Genomic DNA, 22,152 nt, shown 5'->3' with positions numbered 1-22,152 from the left:
ATAAACTCCTATGAACATTTTTTTAAACAAAAAATTCAAAAAGCATGATTTTTAGAACTTTTGTGGTCATTTTTAATACTTAATTTATTTATTTTGCTATTTTTTCAAAGTTAGTTTTTCAGAAAATATAAAATCCTAAAAATTATGAACTTTTAAAAAAATTATGAATATTTTAAAAATTATAAACAATTTTACCAACATTGTTGAAAAATAATAATAAAAGACAAAAGGGTAAAAAAGTATAAATAAAATAACGAAGGAAGACAAATAAAAATAAAGTGGCAGCTTCTATAATGTTGAAAAAATCGGATTCTATGTAGACATAATTGCGGCAACTCATTACTTGTAACGCCCACGATGCGGCTATATCTCCCACGTGTCGAGGCACGACTTAGAGGCATAACCGCATTGTGGTTTTGTTGCAAGAAAGATCATCTTCACACAATCCATGTAATGAAACAAGAAAGGGATAAAGAGAATTGGCTTACAATTGCCACGTCACACAATTTTTAAATAATTCATACATCATCCAAAATACACACATAGACCGACTATAGTCAAATCCAAATGAAAAGAAGATAACCCCAAATGCTAGATTCCCGATCGTCCCAACTGGGCTCCACTACCGATCATCAGGAAACGAAACATAGTAACGACCAAGGTCCTCGTTGAACTCCCACTTGAGTTCGGTAGCATCACCTGCACTGGTATCATCGGCACCTGCAACTGTTTTGGTAGTATCTGTGAGTCACGAGGACTCAGCAATCTCAAAACCCGTGAGATCAAGACTATTTAAACTTATGGGTAGGATAAGGTAATGAGGTGAAGTTGCAGCAAGCGCTAAACAAATATGTTTGGCTAACATACGCAAATAAGAATAAGATTGGAAGCTACGCAACGGACGTGAAGCTAGAAGTGATTAAGAAGTGATCCTGAAACTACTTACGTTCAAACATAAACCAAAACCGTGCGGCTACACACGCGGTTGGTTCATTTTAATTAAGTCAAGTGTCAAGTTCTCTATAACTGGATATTAACAAATTCCCAACTGCCACATAACCGCGGACACTGCTCTCGAAAGTTTATACCCTGTAAGGGTGTCCCAACTTAGCCCATCACAAGCTCTCACGATCAACGAAGGATATTCCTTCTTCCGGAAAGACCCGATCAGTCTCGGAATCCTGGTTACATGACATTTCGGCAATGGTAAAACAAGACCAGCAAGACCGCCCGACTGTGCCAACAAATCCCGATAGGATCTGCACATATCTCGTTCTCAGGGCACACCGGATGGGCCAGACGTCGGGTTGGCTGAGACCCTAGTTGCCCAGGGGGCGCTGGACATCGCCCAGTTCGGACCAACACTCAGAGGAGCACTGGTGAAAGATCGTGGATGTCGCCTAGAGGGGGGGTGAATAGGCGTTTTAAAATAATTACGATTTAGGCTTGAACAAATGCGGAATAAACCTAGCGGTTAATTTGTCAAGCACAAAACCTAAAACAACTAGGCTCACCTATGTGCACCAACAACTTATGCTAAGCAAGATAAGCAACTATGCGATAGCAAGATATATGACAAGAAACAATACGGCTATCACAAAGTAAAGTGCATAAGTAAAGAGCTCGGGTAAGAGATAACCGAGGCACGCGGAGACGACGATGTATCCCGAAGTTCACACCCTTGCGGATGCTAATCTCCGTTTGGAGCGGTGTGGAGGCACAATGCTCCCCAAGAAGCCACTAGGGCCACCGCAATCTCCTCACGCCCTCGCACAATGCAAGATGCCGTGATTCCACTAAGGGACCCTTGAGGGCGGTCACCGAACCCGTACAAATGGCAACCCTTGGGGGCGGTCACCGAACCCGTACACTATGGCAACCCTTGGGGGCGGTCACCGGTACCCGTCAAATTGCTCGAGGCGATCTCCACAACCTAATTGGAGACCCCGACGCTTGCCCGGAGCTTTACACCATAATGATTGAGCTCCGAACAACACCAACCGTCTAGGGCGCCAAGGCACCCAAGAGGAACAAGCTCTAGGGTGCCCAAACACCCAAGAGTAATAAGCTTCTCAAACTTCACTTCCACGTATCACCGTGGAGAACTCAAACCGATGCACCAAATGCAATGGCAAGGGCACACGGAGTGCCCAAGTCCTTCTCTCTCAAATCCCACCGGAGCAACTAATGCTAGGGAGGAAAATGAGGGGAAGAACAAGAAGGAGAACACCAAGAACTCCAAGATCTAGATCCAAGGGGTTCCCCTCACATAGAGGAGAAAATGATTGGTGGAAATGTGGATCTAGATCTCCTCTCTCTTTTCCCTCAAAAACTAGCAAGAATCCATGGAGGGATTGAGAGTTAGCAAGCTCAAAGAAGGTCAACAATGGGGGCAAAAACGAGCTTAAGATATTTTGTTCATTGGGGAAGAAGACCCCCTTTTATAGGAGGGGGGAAATCCAACCGTTATGTGCTCAGCCCGCACACGAGCGGTACTACCGCTCCTGGTCCCGGTACAACCGGGACTCACAGTATACGCACAGAACCCTACCAGGCGGTACAACCGGGCGACCAGGCGGTAGCACCGGTTGAGAGGAACAACTGGACCAACCGTCCAGCCACCGCTCAACCACCGCATAGGAACATAAGGGAGTCACCCCTGAGTACGGTAGTCGAGCGGTACCGGGCCGGTGCAACCGCATGGCCTTGAGCGCTCGGGCGGCTAAGTCCTGAGCGGTAGAACCGCTCCGGACACCAGTGGTACCGGTATGACTGGACCAACCGGGCCACCACCGCCCGAGTACCGCATCAAAACAGAGGCCTGACTGGTACTTGGGCGGTGCCTGGCCGAAACAACCGCCCAAGTCTTTGCTGAGCAAGTTGGCGGTACCACCGCCCGGAAGCAGCGGTACAACGACTGAGAGTTCCAAGCGGTACTACCGCTGGGGCACGCGGTACTACCGCTGGGACCAGACAAAAACCACTTCCAAGAAAACAAGAACTGCCATAACTTCTGCATATGAGCTCCGAATTGAGCAAACTCAAGCTTGTTGGAAACAAGACGACGAGTAGCATCAAAACAATGACTGGTTATAGTAAGAAGAGGCAGGGGAGGTATGCCAACAAAAAAAGGAGTGAAACCTCCAACAGAGAAGAACCGGCAAAACCTCCAACATCGAAAACATCATAGAAGAAGCATGCGAACTCAGTTTTCGATGAACTCAAGCTTGTCATCAAGATGACCATAAGCTCTAAGACTCACAAATGGAACCAAACAAGAACCAAGAAAGATGATGCAAGGATGCAATGGTTTGATCTCTCTACGAACGATACGATCAAGCTACTCATCGAGAGCCCCCCTTGATAGTACGGCAATCGATCCTATAACCCAGTCTCCCAACTACCATTATGAGACCGGTAAAATAGAAAACCTATCAAGGGCAAACCTTTGCCTTGCACATAGTCCACTTGAGCTAGATGATGACGATCTTGACTTCCTCAAGTTGGACCACCTTTCTTGATTGTGTTGGCTCGATGAAGACTAGTTGATTGCTCCCCCATACTCCACTATGGGTGAGCCACTCTTTGGCACATCTTCACAAGTCCATCATCACCACAAAGGACGGCAAGCTTCAAGCATTTGATCTCTTCGTGATGCTCCACTTGAACTTGCACACCGCAACCTAACCCCACAAAGAACTCTCACGAAGACCATGGGTTAGTACACAAAGCGTGATTGACAATTCTTACCATACCATGGGATCACTTGATCCCTCTCGGTACATCTTCTGCGCTTTGTGAGTTGATCAACTTGATTCACTCTTGACTTAGTCTTGATCAACCTTGAACCTTTTCAATTCTCTTCATTTGAATGATGTCTTGAAGGTAGACATGAATGATCACACAATCTTCTTCTTCAAGACATGCTTGCAATAAGCTCAACTCTCACATGACCAATCTTTGGATAATTCCTTGAATAACACCTTGGTCGACACAAACTCTCCTTGAAATCAACACATGCACTCCAAGAAAAGCCTATGGACAAAACCTTCAAATATAACTCAAGGAAACCATTAGTCCATAGAGATTGTCATCAATTACCAAAACCAAACATGGGGGCACCGCATGTTCTTTCAACTGGCCCCGGGGGGGTTAAAATAAAGATGACCGTCGGGTTTGCAACCCCAAGGGAAAGTTATAGGCTGTTAGGCAAATGTAAAACCAATGTTGGGCCTTGCTGGAGGAGTTTTATTCAAAGTGAACTGTCAAGGGGGTCCCATTATTGGGGAACGTAGTAATTTAAAAAAAATTCCTACGCACACACAGGATCATGGTGATGCATAGCAACGAGAGGGGAGAGTGCGTCCACGTACCCTCGTAGACCGAAAGCGGAAGTGTTAGCACAACGCGGTTGATGTAGTCGTACGTCTTCACGATCCGACCGATCAAGTACAGAACACACGGCACCTCCGAGTTCTGCACACGTTCAACTCGATGACGTCCCTCGAACTCCGATCCAGCCGAGTGTTGAGGGAGAGTTTCATCAGCATGACAGCGTGGTGACGACGATGATGTTCTACCGATGCAGTGTTTCGCCTAAGCACCGCTACGATATGATCGAGGTGGATTATGGTGGAGGGGGGCACCGCACACGGCTAAGAGATCAAGAGATCAATTGTTGTGTCTATGGGGTGCCCCCTAGCCACGTATATAAAGGAGTGGATGAGGGAAGGGGCCGGCCCTCTCTATGGCGCGCCCTAGGGGAGTCCTACTCCCACCGGGAGTAGGATTCCCCCTTTCCTAGTAGAACTAGGAGCCCTTCCAAGTAGTAGGAGTAGGAGAGAAGGAAAGGGAAAAGAGAAGAGAAGGAAGGAGGGGGCGCAGCCCTTCCCCCTAGTCCAATTCGGACTAGGCCTTGGGGGGGGGCGCAGCCTGCCTCTCTCTCTTTCCCCTAAAGCCCAATAAGGCCTATACACTCCCCGGCGAATTCCCGTAACTCTCCGGTACTCCGATAAATACCCGAATCACTCGGAACCTTTCCGGTGTCCGAATATAGTCGTCCAATATATCGATCTTTACGTCTCAACCATTTCGAGACTCCTCGTCATGTCCCCGATCTCATCCGGGACTCCGAACTACCTTTGGTACATCAAAACACATAAACTCATAATATAACCGTCATCGAGCTTTAAGCGTGCGGACCCTACAGGTTCGAGAACTATGTAGACATGACCGAGACACGTCTCCGGTCAATAACCAATAGTGGAACCTGGATGCTCATATTGGCTCCTACATATTCTACCAAGATCTTTATCGGTCAAACCGCATAACAACACACGTTGTTCCCTTTGTCATCGGTATGTTACTTGCTCGAGATTCGATCATCGGTATCTCAATACCTAGTTCAATCTCGTTACCAGCAAGTCTCTTTACTCGTTCCGTAATACATCATCCCGCAACTAACTCATTAGTTGCAATGCTTGCAAGGCTTATAGTGATGTGCATTACCAAGTGGGCCCAGAGATACCTCTCCGACAATCGGAGTGACAAATCCTAATCTTGAAATACGCCAACCCAACAAGTACCTTCGGAGACACCTGTAGAGCACCTTTATAATCACCCAGTTATGTTGTGACGTTTGGTGGCACACAAAGTGTTCCTCCGGTAAACGGGAGTTGCATAATCTCATAGTCATAGGAACATGTATAAGTCATGAAGAAAGCAATAGCAACAAACTAAACGATCAAGTGCTAAGCTAACGAAATGGGTCAAGTCAATCACATCATTCTCCTAATGATGTGATCTCGTTAATCAAATGACAACTCATGTCTATGGTTAGGAAACATAACCATCTTTGATCAACGAGCTAGTCAAGTAGAGGCATACTAGTGACACTATGTTTGTCTATGCACTACTGGAATCAGCTACTTTGCCATCTGCCAGTTCTTTGCCATCAGCTTCCAAAAAGCGGACGGCAAAGAACTGGCTGATGGCAAAGACCAAGTTTGCCAATCAGCCAGTTCTTTGCCGTCTGCTAGCGGACGGCAAAGATTCTTTGCCGTCGGCTAGCGGACGGCAAAGAGGGAGGGGCCCCACTGACGAGCTGCAAAAAAAACCTAACGGGCCCCCTCTTTGCCGTCCGCTAGCGGACGGCAAAGAGCAAGAAGGCGGACGGCAAAGGGTGGCGGACGGCAAAGAGGGAGGCCCCACGTAACGTTAACGGGGCCGCGCCCCCACCCCCCCTCTCTCTCTCTTTCTCTCCCACTCTCGCAGCCCCGTCGCCCCCCCACCCGCCCCGCCCGCCCCCCCCGCCCCGTCGCCCCACCACCCCGCCGCCGCCCCGCCCCCCCCGCCCCGCCTCGCGCCCGCCGCCCGGCCGGCGCCGCCCGCCCCAGGCCGCCCCGCCCCCCTCCTCGCCGCCCCAGGCCGCCCCGCCCCGCTCCTCCGCCGCCCCAGGCCGCACCGCCCCCCTCCTCCACCGCAGGTGAGTCTCTTCTTCCTTTTTTTCCTTTTTTTTTCTGTTTTTTTAGTTTTAGGTTTATGTTTAGTTTAGATTTAGTTTTAGTTTTAGGATTAGTTTTAGTTGTTTAGTTTTAGTTTAGTTTTAGGTTTAGATTTAGTTTTTTTCTTTTTTCTGTTTTTTTAGTTTTAGTTTTAGGTTTAGTTTAGTTTTAGGAAAGAAGAAAAGAGAGAAAAAGAGGAGATAGAGGAGAAGAAGAAGAAGAGGAGGAGGAGAAGAAAAAAGAAGAAGAGGAAGAAGAAGAAGAAAAAAGAGGAGAGGAGGAGAAGAAGAAGAGGAAAAAGGAAAGGAGGAAGAAGAAGAAGAAGAAGAAGGAAAAAAAGGAAGAAAAGGAAAAAGAGGAAGAAGAAGAAAAGGAAAAAAACCCGACCCGACACGGTACCCTGCACCCCGACACGACACCCCGACCCCGAGACCCCGACCCCGACCCCGAGACCCCGACCCCGACACCCTGACCCGACCCCGACCCGACACCCCGACCCGCCTGACCCGACCACCCGACCCGAGCACCACACCCGAGCCCGACCGACAACGTACGCAGACCGACACGGCACCCCGACATCGACATCAATCAAGATTAGCATCATCCCTTCCATCGACGCCGACACCCCGATCGACCACGACCCCGACACCGACCCCGACACCCCGACCCCAACCTGACCCGACACCCGACCCCGACACCCCGACCCCGAGCCTGACCACACCCACCGACCGACCCGACCCCGACACCCCGCACCCCCCGACCGACCCGACAACACCCCGACACCGACACGGACTACCCCCGACATCGACACGCACACCCCGACCCCGAAACAGCACCCCGACCCCGACACGGCACCCCGACACCGACAGGACACCCCGACCACCGACACCTCCCGAAAAGGTGTTCTTTGGCCTTCCAGAGGCCGACGGGGTCATATATTTGTGAATTATTAGTTAGGTCATATATTTTTCGATTTTGTTATGAAAAACATCATATATAATTGTGTTGATCGTGTAGTTTTAAATGTGCAGTTGTTTCATCGCTGCGAGGTTTGGTGTTCGACGACCTCGCCGTGCGTTTGACGAGCTCTGCCCCTTCGTTCTTAGGTGAGCACAAATGACAAGTCCTCCTCCCCCATTAATTATTTGATCTATTCCGATGAAACTTGATAGCTAGCTATATATGTGTCTTGAATCATCAGTATGCGTAACCAATATGTGTCTCCCGTTCGAAAGCGTCATAGTTATAAATATGCATGCATTTGCATATTTATAACCTTGATTCTTTCGAATTGTCCAACGCTATCCATGGACAGCCCGAGTATGTGTAGATTGGGTTCGTTTTCCCATATGCTTTGCTCCGGATCCGACGCATATATTTCGTCAGTGCCTCCCCTGTTGTTCTCTGGGTACACATCCTCTCTGTTTATTGCAGAGACGTGTATCAGGAGAACAGTGGGGAGGTGCTGCCGAAATTTTGCGTCGGATCCGGAGCATAGCATGGGAAAATTAACCCAATCTACACATACACGGGTGGTATTAGGACCTATCATTACCTATTAGAGTGTAGGTTGCATGGACGTAATAAAATTGACAAAGTAGATCAACTGATGAATATATACATGGTGAATTACATATATAATTGTTGTGTGTCTAGTAGCTCTGAAAGTCAAGATGAGTGACCGTGCTTGGATGTATACCGGTCACACTGGTCAGAACAAATGGAGCGCTGAATGGTTCACAAAAACTAAGGGGTTTGTGCAAGCCGCATTTGCAAATGGCCAAAAGAAAACCTGGTCCCCTGTTTCCGGTGCGGCAATTGGGAAAAGAAGACAGAGGCTGAAATGGGCAAACACCTGCAGAAGAGTGGTTTTACGCCCGATTATATGGTGTGGACATTTCATGGTGAGTCTGCCCAACGTGACCGAGCTGAGGTGGATCGTCGTCGCACCGACGAGCATGGTACCGGGATGGAAAACATGGTGCAAGGCTATGATGATGCTCGGGATTCGGACGAGGAGATGGAGGAATCTGCAAAGGCCTTCAATGAAATGTTGGAGTCTTCGAAACGTCCGCTCCACGAGCACACTGAGCTTTGTCAGTTGGATGCCATCTCACAAGTAATGGCTCTGAAGGCTCAGTTCAACTTGGGCAGAGAATGCTATGACGCAATTATGACAGTATTTGGACGCTTTCTACCCAAAGGCCATGTAATGCCTGCAAACCTGTACCAGTCGGACAAAATCCTCCGTGCACTGAAGATGCCCTATGAGAAGATACATGCCTGTGAGAAAGGATGTGCCTTATTTAGGCTTGACTATGCGGACTTGAACTATTGTCCCATTTGCAAGTCTTCCAGGTATATTGTGGTAGACAACGGTATGGGTGAGAAGACACAGACCAAAATCCCCGTTAGTGTTCTTCGGTATATGCCAATCGTACCAAGACTTCAACGTCTTTTCATGGTCGAAGAGACGGCCAAACAGATGACATGGCACAAAACAGGCAAAAGAACCGAACTAGATGCAGATGAGAATCTGATGATGGTACACACATCGGATGGTGTTGCGTGGAAAAAGTTTGATGAATTACAGAAGCCTACTCCAGAACTTACGACACGAGGCTCGGGTGCAGACTGTTCGAGACTACTACGCCTTGCGTGGTATCAAGAAGACCAAGCCGACGTGCCGCGATAAGTTCCTGAGTAAGGAGCAGTACATGAAGGTAATTCTTAAGGCCTTCTCTACTTAAGTTCCTTCATTTAGTAATTCTTAGCCGTAGCACTCAAGTTTCTATTTGCTAACTTAGGCGCCTCCGAGATGGTGTGCGGATCGGATGGATTGTTGGGAGGTGTTGGTCGATGAGTGGTGCTCAAAACAATGGCTAGCCCTCCACAACGAGGCCAAGGACAAACGTGCCCAAATGGAAGGTGTGCCACACCATCAAGGCAACTCCAACTTATATCAGTTCGGGCGCAACTGGGTATGTGGTTTGCTTCATGATTCATGCAATTCATTCATCATGCTAGCTTGAGCCCTTTAATTACTAATTTTCTTTGTTTCTCTCTTTCAGGCACGCTACAATAAGGCGGATAAGGTGCCAGAGGTGTATGACCTGTATGCCATGGCCCACACTGCCTCTTTCAAGAAAGTCAAGGCTTTCTCTCAGTCTGACCTCGATGATGCAAACAACTTCACCAACATCTCCTCCCACAACAAGCTCGTGAGATATAGAGATGAGGGGAAGGCGAGGAAAGGGGAGGACTTTAACCCGAGCCAGGGTCCCATTGATCCAGAGCTGTTGATGATATCTGGTGGCGGGAGGTCCCATGGCTCCATAGCCATTGGAGATGGACTTATCCGTTGTCCTAGCACTCTCCCGGAGATCAAGGCGCGCCAGTCGAGCTCCGCTCCTGAGATAAGGCCTCGTGAACGGCCAGTGCAACTCGCCATCAAGGTTAGTGATACATACTCAGTTATCTTTCTCCATTACATTGTGTGCGCTTCCATCAATGATTACAAATGGTCATGTGAGTGGTGTTGCAGGCTGCTATACAGAGTGAGAGAGATAGAATGGAGAAACTTCTGGCGGAGGCGGTGGAGAGGCAGCGGGAGTTGGAGGAGAGGACGACAAAGATGATGGAGGAGGAGAGGGCATGGAATGACATGCAGGCAAGGGCCATGTACGAGCTCCTTGTGGTAAGTTTCTTCTGCAGATTAGCCAAAACATTCATGTAGTGTTTGTCTCATTACTAACTAGTATGACTGAGTCGTCAAAACCAAATGTGCAGTCTGTGTGCGAGAAGACAGGTCAGACCGCTCCGCCGATGCCAGTGATTGCTCCTGGGACCACGGTGAGTTTTATTTGAATGGACATTACTTGCTAGTCTTAATATTTGAGTGTCATCATGCTAATAAGACATTGGAAATGATCTTTGGTGCAGCGTAACTCCAGACAAGCATCGCACGATCCTTCTCCAGCTACCGACACGAGCCACCCCGCTCCTACACCTCCTGGATCTTGGTAAGTTTATCTAGTGTTTTGCTTAACACATGCATAAAGACCTAGACTTAGCTTTATTTCCTCCAATGCTTACCATAATGACCTAGACTTAGCTTCTTCTCCTCCAAAATGACTTAATAAGCTTACTGACCTCCAAAACCATCCATTTTACCTAAGTTAGCTCTAAAACGATATGTACTTAGCTTACTTATGTCAAAAATTGCATAATTAGCTTAGTTAGCTCATAGACGATCCATTTTACCTAAGTTAGCTCTAAAATGACCCATTTTACCCAGGTTAGCTTATAAATGATCTAGTTCATCCAAGTTAGCTCAAAAATGACCCATTTTACCTAGATTAGCTCCTAAATGATCCATTTTACCTACGTTAGCTTTAAAATGACCCATTTCACCTAGGTTAACTCCAAAATTACCCATCTTACCTAGGTTATCTCATAAACGATCCATTTCAACTAATTTAGCTCATAAACGATCCATTTCACCAAGTTAGCTAAAAAACGATCCATTTCACCTAAATTAGCTCTTAAATGATCCATTTCACCTAAGTTAGCTCAAAAAGATCCATTTCAACTAAATTAGCTCATAAATGATCCATTTCACCTAAGTTAGCTAAAAAACGATCCATTTCAACTAAGTTAGCTCATAAATGATCCATTTCACCTAAGTTAGCTAAAAATGATCCATTTCACCTAAGTTAGCTAAAAATGATCCATTTCACCTTAGTTACCTCAAAAACGATCCATTTGACCTTAGTTAGCTCATAAACGACCCATTTCAACTAAGTTAGCTCATAAATGATCCATTTCACCTTAGCTAGCTCATAAACGACCCATTTCAACTTAGTTAGCTCATATATGATCCATTTCACGTAAGTTAGCTCATAAATGACATACTCTTCTTGTTCTAGTCTTCTTCTTGTTCTACTCTTCTTGTTCTAGTCTTCTTCTTGTTCTACTCTTCTTCTTGTTCTACTCTTCTTGTTCTAACTTTCTTATTTTTCATTTTGCAGATTTCATTCACTTGACAAAAGCTTGCATAGATGGAGTGCTCCTTATCCCTTTCTCTGTTTCTTTTGTATCGTTGAACTATGCATGTATCGTTGGATGAAACTATTGTAATATATATGGTTGGATGCCTCTATGTTGAACTTGTTATGTATGATGGAACTATGCATGTAATATATATGGTTGGATGATGAAGTTATGTGTTGGATCTCTTATATGTTTGCTCTGTAATGGCCTTTTGAAATATATCTATATATGTCATATATATTTGTGATGAAAATTGTTGGATTTAATAAAAAACAGATAAAAGAGCCAATATGCAGGCTCTTTGCCGTCTGCCACTGACGGCAACGGGCTCTTTGCCGTCTGCCGCGGACGGCAAAGAAGACACGTGGCATCTAGCTGTGCTTCCTGGGAGCTGACCCATTTGGTCAGTTTGCCTACAGTGGCAGACGACAAAGACTTTGCCATTAGTGGTGGACGGCAAAGAACCTGCACTTTGCCATCAGTGGCAGACGACAAAGAACCTACCATGTAGTGACGTGTAGATGACATCATACGGCGGACGGCAAAGACACTAGAAATTTTGCCGTCAGCGGCGGACGGCAAAGGCCTGCCGTTAGCCACTTAACGGACTGACAGCGCAATTATTGCCATCCGCTCTCTTTGCCGTCCGCCGCAGACGGCAAAGGGCCTTTGCCGTCAGCCGCCAGGAAGCAGACGGCAAAGTAGCTGTTTACCGTAGCCTACTTTGCCGGAGCCTTTTGCCGTCCGCGGCTGACGGCAAAGGCCTTTGCCGTCCGCCGTTCATGCCTTTGCCGTCCGCCGTGGCAGACGGCAAAGTAGCTGATTCCTGTAGTGATGTATTCACACATGTATTATGTTTCCGGTTAATACAATTCTAGCATGAATAACAAACATTTATCATGATATAAGGAAATAAATAATAACTTTATTATTGCCTCTAGGGCATATTTCCTTCACCCATAACCCCAATCGTGTAAGGAATGCAAAATCATGGAACATAACACCAGTATGACGGAAACTAGGGCAGCAAGAGTGGAACAAAACACCGAGCAAAAGGCCAAGCCTTCCACCCTTTGCCAAGTATATAGATGCATTAATTAAATAAGAGATATAGTGATATCCCAACATATCCATGTTCCAACATGGAACAACCTACAAGGCACCTGCAACTAGCAACGCTATAAGAAGGGCTGAGCAAAAGCGGTAACTTAGCCAAACAACGGTTTGCTAGGAAGATGGGTTAGAGGCTTGACATGGCAATATGGGAGGCATGATAAACAAGTGGTAGGTAGCATGACATAGCGATAGAACGGACAACTAGCAAGCAAAGATAGAAGTGATATCGAGGGTAATGGTCATCTTGCCTGCAAAGTTCTCAAAGTTGTCGAAAGCTTGCTCCTCGTTAGCGTACTCAACAGGTTCCTCGTTCACGAACTCGTCTCCCGACTCTACCCAAAGCAAGAACACAAGCAACGGAACAACAATCAATCACGATGCAGTGCACAATCAACATGATGCAAGACATGGCACGGAATGCAAGATATGATGTGCAATGCATATGGGTACTCCGAAAGGGAAAATGATGAACAGGGCATCAACTTGGCAAACCAAGTATGCCACTGGAAAGGTGGGGTGATTTCGGTCGAAATCGATATAAGTATCACCAGAAACGGATGCACGGTTTGCAAATGACAAGCAAAACAAGAATGATGCAAAACTGCGATTAACAGCATCATAGCACCTAGAATGCAAGAAGAAACTATGCTACAACACTCCAACATAGCAACAAAGCACACGACCATAAATTACAGGTGAAGCTACAAATCATGAACACTAAGCTCCTGCTAGATCTCACTAAATCAAGCTCAAAATAGCATGGCAAAAATGCAAATGATGTCAGCTTCACAGACTTAGAGAAAATACTAAACATGTCAAAACAACATCAGGTAGCAATGTTTACAGCTAGCAAACAACATGCTACAGGAACATATCATGGCAAACAAAGGCATGACATGCTAGTACTAAATAAATAGAACAAAACTCCCTTATGGAACTTTATCCAAAGATGCATGGAAAATATGGTAGTAGCCATGCAAACATGGCAAGTTATATGAACAGTTTGACTTAGTAGAAAAACAGAGCATGGCAGGAACAGATTCATGATAGCAACTTTACAAACTCATGCCACTCACCACAAAGCATTTCATAGCATCACAAGAGAACCAACATGAATTAGACATATTCATGAAGCTAAACATGGCAAGAGCAAGTTCATTGGGTACATGTATCACTAGCAAAACACATGGCAAAACTGAATCTCATATTAACAATCTGCCAAAAAAATATTTAGCAAAAGTAGAGCATGGTTATGACAATCTAGAGTACTCCATAATTACAACCGGAGACATTAATGGATAGAGCAATACCACATCTTCAAAACACTCTTACTGAACTATCTCAAAATGTGCATGGATCTCATGGTAGCAACAAGTTTACATGGCATCAAAATGTAACAGGAAAATGACTCAGCAAAATTTTCTAAGTCCCTAAAATTCATCACCATGTGTGCATGTTCATCACATCATATCTTCATGCATATTGCTCCATGTTTTGCATGTATAATATGTCAAAATGTTCGTCTCGTGATGCTCTTCATGTTAGTGTCATTTTCATGCATGTTACTGTCCATATTAATGCCCTAATCCTCGTTGCAAAAGTGATATATGATGTTGTCTGCTAGAATTTAACAGAACTTGATGATTTGTCATTTTCGTTGCATTTTGTGTGTGCATCCTATGAGCATGATGTCTACATGTTTTATGAGCTCCATCATGCCATAGTCACTCTGTACGAAACGTCTTCACCTTTTTAACAAAATTAAAAATAAAAATTGACTTTTTAAAGATCCACTCTACCGCTCATTTGTCTAAGCCTCAAAGTTCTAAATGTTGGGCAGCCTTACGCCTTGATATTATACAGTCGAAAAATTAGCGTGTGTATGATGTGTTTTAAGTGTCTAAGAGTTGGTTTTAAGTGTGTCATTTAGCACCATTTTTCTTTAAAATGCAAATTATGCGATCATTGTACAAAATCAAATCATCTACACATGATGAGTGAAATAATAATAACTGCAAATTTATACTATTTTTCCTTACTTATCGCAAATCATTCACTTCACAATTTTAATCGTGTTTCTCTAATAATACAACTTCCAAATATTGTTTGAATATAAAACTCTTGTGGTCAAGCTCCATTTATTGTCAAGATATTTTATGGCATTTTGCTAAAACTAAACATTGTTTAAATATAATTAAGGCAGGAAGCAGATGAGAAAATCACATTTATCCATGGTATAATTGTTGATTAATTAGATGTATATAATTCATGTCTATTTTCACTATTATAAATATCAAGATATTTTCTTCTTCTTATAATGTAATATAACCCTAATAAATATCCTAATAGAAGTTTCTAGAGTACCATTGTCAAAATAATGAAAAATTAAATAGTGTGTTGTGCTGAAACACCAGAAGAAAATGACTCTCTAAAAACTTTTGGGATGTCTCCCAGAAAACACTTTCCTTAAAACCATATAGCCAGGCTTAAAGTGATCAATTAATCATTCCAATAGTTGTTCCAGCCCATCGGGCCGAGGGACGTTGTCGGGCCACGAGGCCGTGAGGTCGAGTTGGGTTGACCGGTTCCTCCAAGCTTGTGTAAAACATGAGAGTTAATTCCGAACAAGTAAATAATGTCAATTGCCGAAAAGGGAGATCACCAATGCACTTACCACCAGCACCGGCTTGAAGGCGGAAAATCTAAGGTCTCATGGCTCGTGATGAGTCTCTTTAGTGATCCCGTAACAGATAGCAGAAATGATTCTCGTCTTTTTCCACAAAGGTGACTCTGAGTTATCGAACCCACGAGAGGACATGCATTCATGACAAGGGTTTCTATCAAGATTTTGCAAGAGTATTAAATTTCAGTTTTTAGACCGAATCGTTATCACTTAGTTCCTAACACTTATACTAAAAATAGACATACGTATGAAACTGTAATCTTACAACCATATACTTGTCGTGAGGATCATTGTGATATTTAATTTGTGCTTTAGAAGATACCCGTTAAAATGTGCTTGCAACATATCGAGAGGGATGTGTCAAAGGACATCTTCACCAGAACGCACCCTGATCTTGGCCCTATCTTCCATGCCCCTGGTGGCAACACACAATCTCATCAGAGAGGCGTCATGGATCGTGCACGCGTATAATGCGATACGGAGTTCGCAAAGATGTGGGTGCTGTTGGAGTCGGCCACCAAAAGCATGACTTGGTTGCCCACCAGTGCATGCAACCTCATGTTGCTTGTGGCCTATGTGGCCATGACAGAGTGTATCAAGATGTGATAGCATGATGTCGCCTCCTCTGGATTTTCATCAAGCAGCTCATGGGTGCGCATGGCATCGTCAAATAAGAACTTGCCATGATCACCCACTTCAATGGTGAGGAGCTGGCCAGTGTGATTGCCCTCATGCTTGCGGCTGTACTTGAAGCATAAGCCATTGGGGCACTTGATTTCTCGGAGGTTCCAATGGCGAACAAAATCGTGTACTGTCAGTGTGCGGTTTGTGGTGGTAGCACCTGCGTGAACATCAGAGGGCGTACTCGCTGACGATTGTCCTCTGGCTCCTCTTTCTAGATGTGTTCTAGAGTTGCCTCCCTTGACACGTTTGTTGGTGCATGCTGACGAACACCTGTGCGCACTGATGTCTACTACACAACCTTTTTCTTGTAGACGTTGTTGGGCCTCCAAGTGCAGAGGTTTGTAGGACAGTAGCAAATTTCCCTCAAGTGGATGACCTAAGGTTTATCAATCCGTAGGAGGCGTAGGATGAAGATGGTCCCTCTCAAGCAACCCTGCAACCAAATAACAAAGAGTCTCTTGTGTCCCCAACACACCCAATACAATGGTAAATTGTATAGGTGCACTAGTTCGGCGAAGAGATGGTGATACAAGTGGTATATGGATGGTAGATAATAGTATTTGTAATCTGAAATTATAAAAACAGCAAGGTAACTAATGATAAAAGTGAGCGTAAACGGTATTGCAATGCTAGGAAACAAGGCCTAGGGTTCATACTTTCACTAGTGTAAGTCCTCTCAACAATACTAACATAATTGGATCATAAAACTATCCCTCAACATGCAACAAAGAGTCACTCCAAAGTCACTAATAGCGAAGAACGAAAGAAGAGATTATGGTAGGGTACGAAACCACCTCAAAGTTATTCTTTCCAATCAATCTGTTGGGCTATTCCTATAAGTGTCACAAACAGCCCTAGAGTTCCTACTAGAATAACACCTTAAGATACAAATCAACCAAAACCCTAATGTCACCTAGATACTCCAATGTCACCTCAAGTATCCGTGGGCATGATTATACGATATGCATCACACAATCTCAGATTCATCTATTCAACCAACACAAAGGACCTCAAAGAGTGCCCCAAAGTTTCTACCGGAGAATCACGACGAAAATGTGTGCCAACCCCTATGCATAGGTTCATGGGCGGAACCCGCAAGTTGATCACCAAAACATACATCAAGTGAATCACGTGATATCCCATTGTCACCACAGATATCCATGGCAAGACATACGTCAAGTGTTCTCAAATCTTTAAAGACTCAATCCGATAAGATTACTTCAAAGGGGAAACTCAATTCATTACAAGAGAGAAGAGGGGGGAAGAAACATCATAGGATCCAAATATAATAGCAAAGCTCGCGATACATCAAGATCGTATCATCTCAAGAACACGAGAGAGAGAGAGATCAAACACATAGCTACTGGTACATACCCTTAGCCTCGAGGGAGAACTACTCCCTCCTCATCATGGAGAGCACCGAGATGATGAAGATGGCCACCGAAGAGGGATTGCCCCCTCCGGCAGGGTGCCGGAATGGGTCTAGATTGGTTTTCGGTGGCTACGGAGGCTTCTGGCGGCGGAACTCCCGATCTATTGTGCGCTTTGGAAGTTTTAGGTTACGTAGGTATATATGGGTGCAAGAGGTACGTCGGAGGAGCTACGGGGGCCCCATGAGGCAGGGGGCACGCCCTAGGGGGGTGGGCGCGCCCCCCACCCTCGTGGGCAGCTCCCGTATCTTCTGACGTGGGGTCAAATCCATCAGGTGTGTTTCCTTCCAAAAATAACTTCTCCAGTTGATTTCGTTCCGTTTCGACTCCGTCTGATATTCCTTTTCTTCAAAACACTGAAATAGGCATAAAACAGCAAATCTGGGCTGGGCCTCCGGTTAATAGGTTAGTCCCAAAAATAATATAAAAGTGGATAATAAAGCCCAATATTGCCCAAAACAGTAGATAATATAGCATATGGAGCAATCAAAAATTATAGATACGTTGGAGACGTATCAAGCATCCCCAAGCTTAATTCCTGCTCGTCCTCGAGTAGGTAAATGATAAAAAAGATAATTTTTGATGTGGAATGCTAGTTGGCATAATTTCAATGTAATTCTTCTTACTTGTGATATGAATATTCAGATCCGAAAGATTCAAGACAAAAGTTTAATATTGACATAAGAATAATAATACTTCAAGCATACTAACTAAGCAATCATGTCTTCTCAAAATAACATGGCCAAAGAAAGTTATCCCTACAAAATCATATAGTCTGGCTATGCTCCATCTTCACCACAAAAAATATTTAAATCATGCACAACCCCGATGATAAGCCAAGCAATTGTTTCATACTTTTGATGTTCTCAAACTTTTTCAATCTTCATGCAATACATGAGCGTGAGCCATGGACATAGCACTATAGGTGGAATAGAATGGTGGTTGTGGAGAAGACAAAAGGGAGAGGATAGTCTCACAACGACTAGGCGTATCAACGGGCTATGGAGATGCCCATCAATAGATATCAATGTGAGTGAGTAGGGATTGCCATGCAACGGATGCACTAGAGCTATAAGTGTATGAAAGCTCAACAAAAGAAACTAGTGGGTGTGCATCCAACTCGCTTGCTCACGAAGACCTAGGGCATTTTGAGGAAGCCCATCATTGGAATATACAAGCCAAGTTCTATAATGAAATATTCCCACTAGTATATGAAAGTGACAACATAGGAGACTCTCTATCATGAAGATCATGGTGCTACTTTGAAGCACAAGTGTGGTAAAAGGATAGTAGCATTGTCCCTTTTATTTTTTTTATTTTTTTGGCCTTTCTTTTATTTGGCCTTCCCTTTTTTGGCCTTTTTTGGCCTTTCTTTCCTTTTTTTGGGGACAATGCTCTATTGAATGATGATCATCACACTTCTATTTATTTACAACTCGATACTAGAACAAAGATGACTCTATATGAATGCCTCCGGTGGTGTACCGGGATATGAAATGAATCAAGAGTGACAAGTATGAAAGAATTATGAACGGTGGCTTTGCCACAAATACAATGTCAACTACATGATCATGCTAAGCAATATGACAAGATGAATGCGTCATGATGAACGGATGGTGGAAAGTTGCATCGCAATATATCTCGGAATGGCTATGGAAATGCCATAATAGGTAGGTATGGTGGCTGTTTTGAGGAAGGTAAATGGTGGGTTTATGGTACCGGCGAAAGTTGCGCGGTACTAGAGAGGCTAGCAATGGTGGAAGGGTGAGAGTGTGTATAATCCATGGACTCAACATTAGTCATAAAGAACTCACATACTTATTGCAAAAATCTATTAGTTATCGAAACAAAGTACTATGCGCATGCTCCTAGGGGGATAGATTGGTAGGAAAAGACCATCGCTCGTCCCCGACCGCCACTCATAAGGAAGGCAATCAATAAATAAATCATGCTCCGACTTCATCACATAACGGTTCACCATACGTGCATGCTACAGGAATCACAAACTTCAACACAAGTATTTCTCAAATTCACAACTACTCAACTAGCATGACTCTAATATTACCATCCTCATATCTCAAAACAATCATCAAGTATCAAACTTCTCTTAGTATTCAACACACTCATAAGAGAATTTTATTATTAATCTTGTATACCTAGCATATTAGGATTTTAAGCAAATTACCATGCTATTTAAGACTCTCAAAATAATCTACGTGAAGCATGAGAGTTCATCTATTTCTTCAAAATAAAACCACGACCATGCTCTAAAATATATAAGTGAAGCACTAGAGCAAATGACAAACTACTCCAAAAGATATAAGTGAAGATCAATGAGTAGTCGAATAATTATGCAACTATGTGAAGACTCTCTAACATTTAATAATTTCAGATCTTGGTACTTTATTCAAACAGCAAGCAAAGCAAAATAAAATGACATCTAAAAATAGCAAACATCATGTGAAGAAGCAAAAACTTAGGAACAACCGATACTAACCGATAGTTGTTGAAGAAGAAAGGTGGGATGCCAACCGGGGCATCCCCAAGCTTAGATGCTTGAGAATTCTTGAAATATTATCTTGGGGTGCCTTGGGCATCCCCAAGCTTGAGCTTTTGTGTCTCCTTAATTCCTCTCATATCATGGTCTCCCTAAATCTCAAAAACTTCATCGACACAAAACTCAACAAGGACTCGTGAGATAAGTTAGTATAAACCATTGCAAAAACCTTATCATACTCTACTGTAGCAAATCACTAAAATTATTATTCAACATTGCATACTAAATGCCTCTGCATATTTAATAGTCCTATCCTCAAATAGAATCATTAAAGAAGCAAACATATGCAAACAATGCAAACATAACAGCAATCTGCCTAAACAGGATAGTCTGTAAAGAATGCTGCAACATCCATACTTCCCTAGCTCCAAAAATTATGAAATAAAATTCCCACTGTAAATTTATCAGAGCTTAATATGCAAAATGTTTCAACATTTTATCACATTCTGACTTTTCTAGGGAATTATTGCAACATAGGTAAACTTTCTGTTTTCAAACAGCAACATGTATACTTGTAACATAGGCATAGTAAAGACTATCAATGCCACTTTTATTGAAATAAAAGATGCAAAACATTGTTCTAAATAACAGAAAGAAAATCCTAACAAAATAAATTGACACTCCAAGCAAAACACATATCATGTGGTGAATAAAAATAAAGCGCCAAGTAAAGTTACCGATGAACGAAGACGAAAGAGGGGATGCCTTCCGGGGCATCCCCAAGCTTAGGCTCTTGGATATCCTTGAATATTACCTTGGGTCGCCTCGGTCATCCCCAAGCTTAGGCTCTTGCCACTCCTTATTCCATAGTCCATCGAATCTTTACCCAAAACTTGAAAACTTCACAACACAAAACTTAAAGTAGGAAACTCGTGAGCTCCGTTAGTATAAGAAAATAAATCACCACTTCAAGATACTGTAATGAACTCATTCTTTATTTATATTGGTGTTAAACATACTGTATTCCAACTTCTCTACGGTTTATAAACTATTTTACTAGCCATAGATTCATCAAAATAAGTAAACAACACATGAAAAACAGAATCTGTCAAAAAACAGAACAGTCTGTAGTAATCTGAATCAGACGTATACTTATGGAACTCATAAAATTCTCAAATAAATTGCTGGACCTGAGTAATTTATATATTAATCATCTGAAAAAATAATTAACTAAATAGCACTTTCCAAATAAAGATGGCAGCAATTCTCGTGAGCGCTAAAGTTTCTGTTTTTGACAGCATGATCAACAAGACTTTCCTAAAGTCTTCCCAAAGGTTCTACTTGGCACAAACACTAATTAAACACATAAAAACTCAATAATAACAGAGGATAGATAATTTATTTATTACTAAACAGGAACAAAAAGTAAGGAATAAGAATAAAATTGGGTTGCCTCCCAACAAGCGCTATCGTTTAACGCCCCTAGCTAGGCATGATGATTTCAATGATGCTCACATAAAGGATAAGAATTGTAACATAAAGAGAGCATCATGAATAATATGACTAGCACATTTAAGTCTCACCCACTTCCTATGCATAGGGATTTTGTGAGCAAACAACTTATGGGAACAATAATCAACTAGCATAGGAAAGCAAAACAAGCATAACTTCAAGACTTTAAGCACATAGAGAGGAGACTTGATATTATTGCAATTCCTACAAGCATATGTTCCTCCCTCATAATAATTTTCAGTAGCATCATGAATGAATTCAACAATATAACCAGCACCTAAAGCATTCTTTTCATGATCTACACGCATAGATAATTTACTACTCTCCACATAGGCAAAATTCTTCTCATTCGGAATAGTGGGAATATCATAGGAAACTTGAATACTATAAATTGTTTCCATATTAAAAGAGTAATGTTCAGAGAAGGGGTAATCATAATCATGACAAGTTTTATAAATATAATCACTACTTTTTATAGCATAAGTATCATCACAATAATCATCATAAGTAGGAGGCATGCTATCATCATTATAAACTTGCATATCAAAAGTTGGGAGACTAAAAATATCATCTTCATTAATCATAGCTTCCCCAAGCTTGGGACAAACATTAATTTCAGCAAATATATTCTCAAATATGTCATCCTCATCAAACATAGCTTCCCCAAGCTTGGGC

This window comes from Triticum urartu, chromosome 3, assembly GCF_003073215.2.
Source record: "Triticum urartu cultivar G1812 chromosome 3, Tu2.1, whole genome shotgun sequence".
In the NCBI taxonomy this organism is placed as follows: domain Eukaryota; kingdom Viridiplantae; phylum Streptophyta; class Magnoliopsida; order Poales; family Poaceae; genus Triticum; species Triticum urartu.
The sequence above is the reverse complement of the archived record's forward strand: the minus strand, read 5'-3'. Positions refer to the sequence as shown.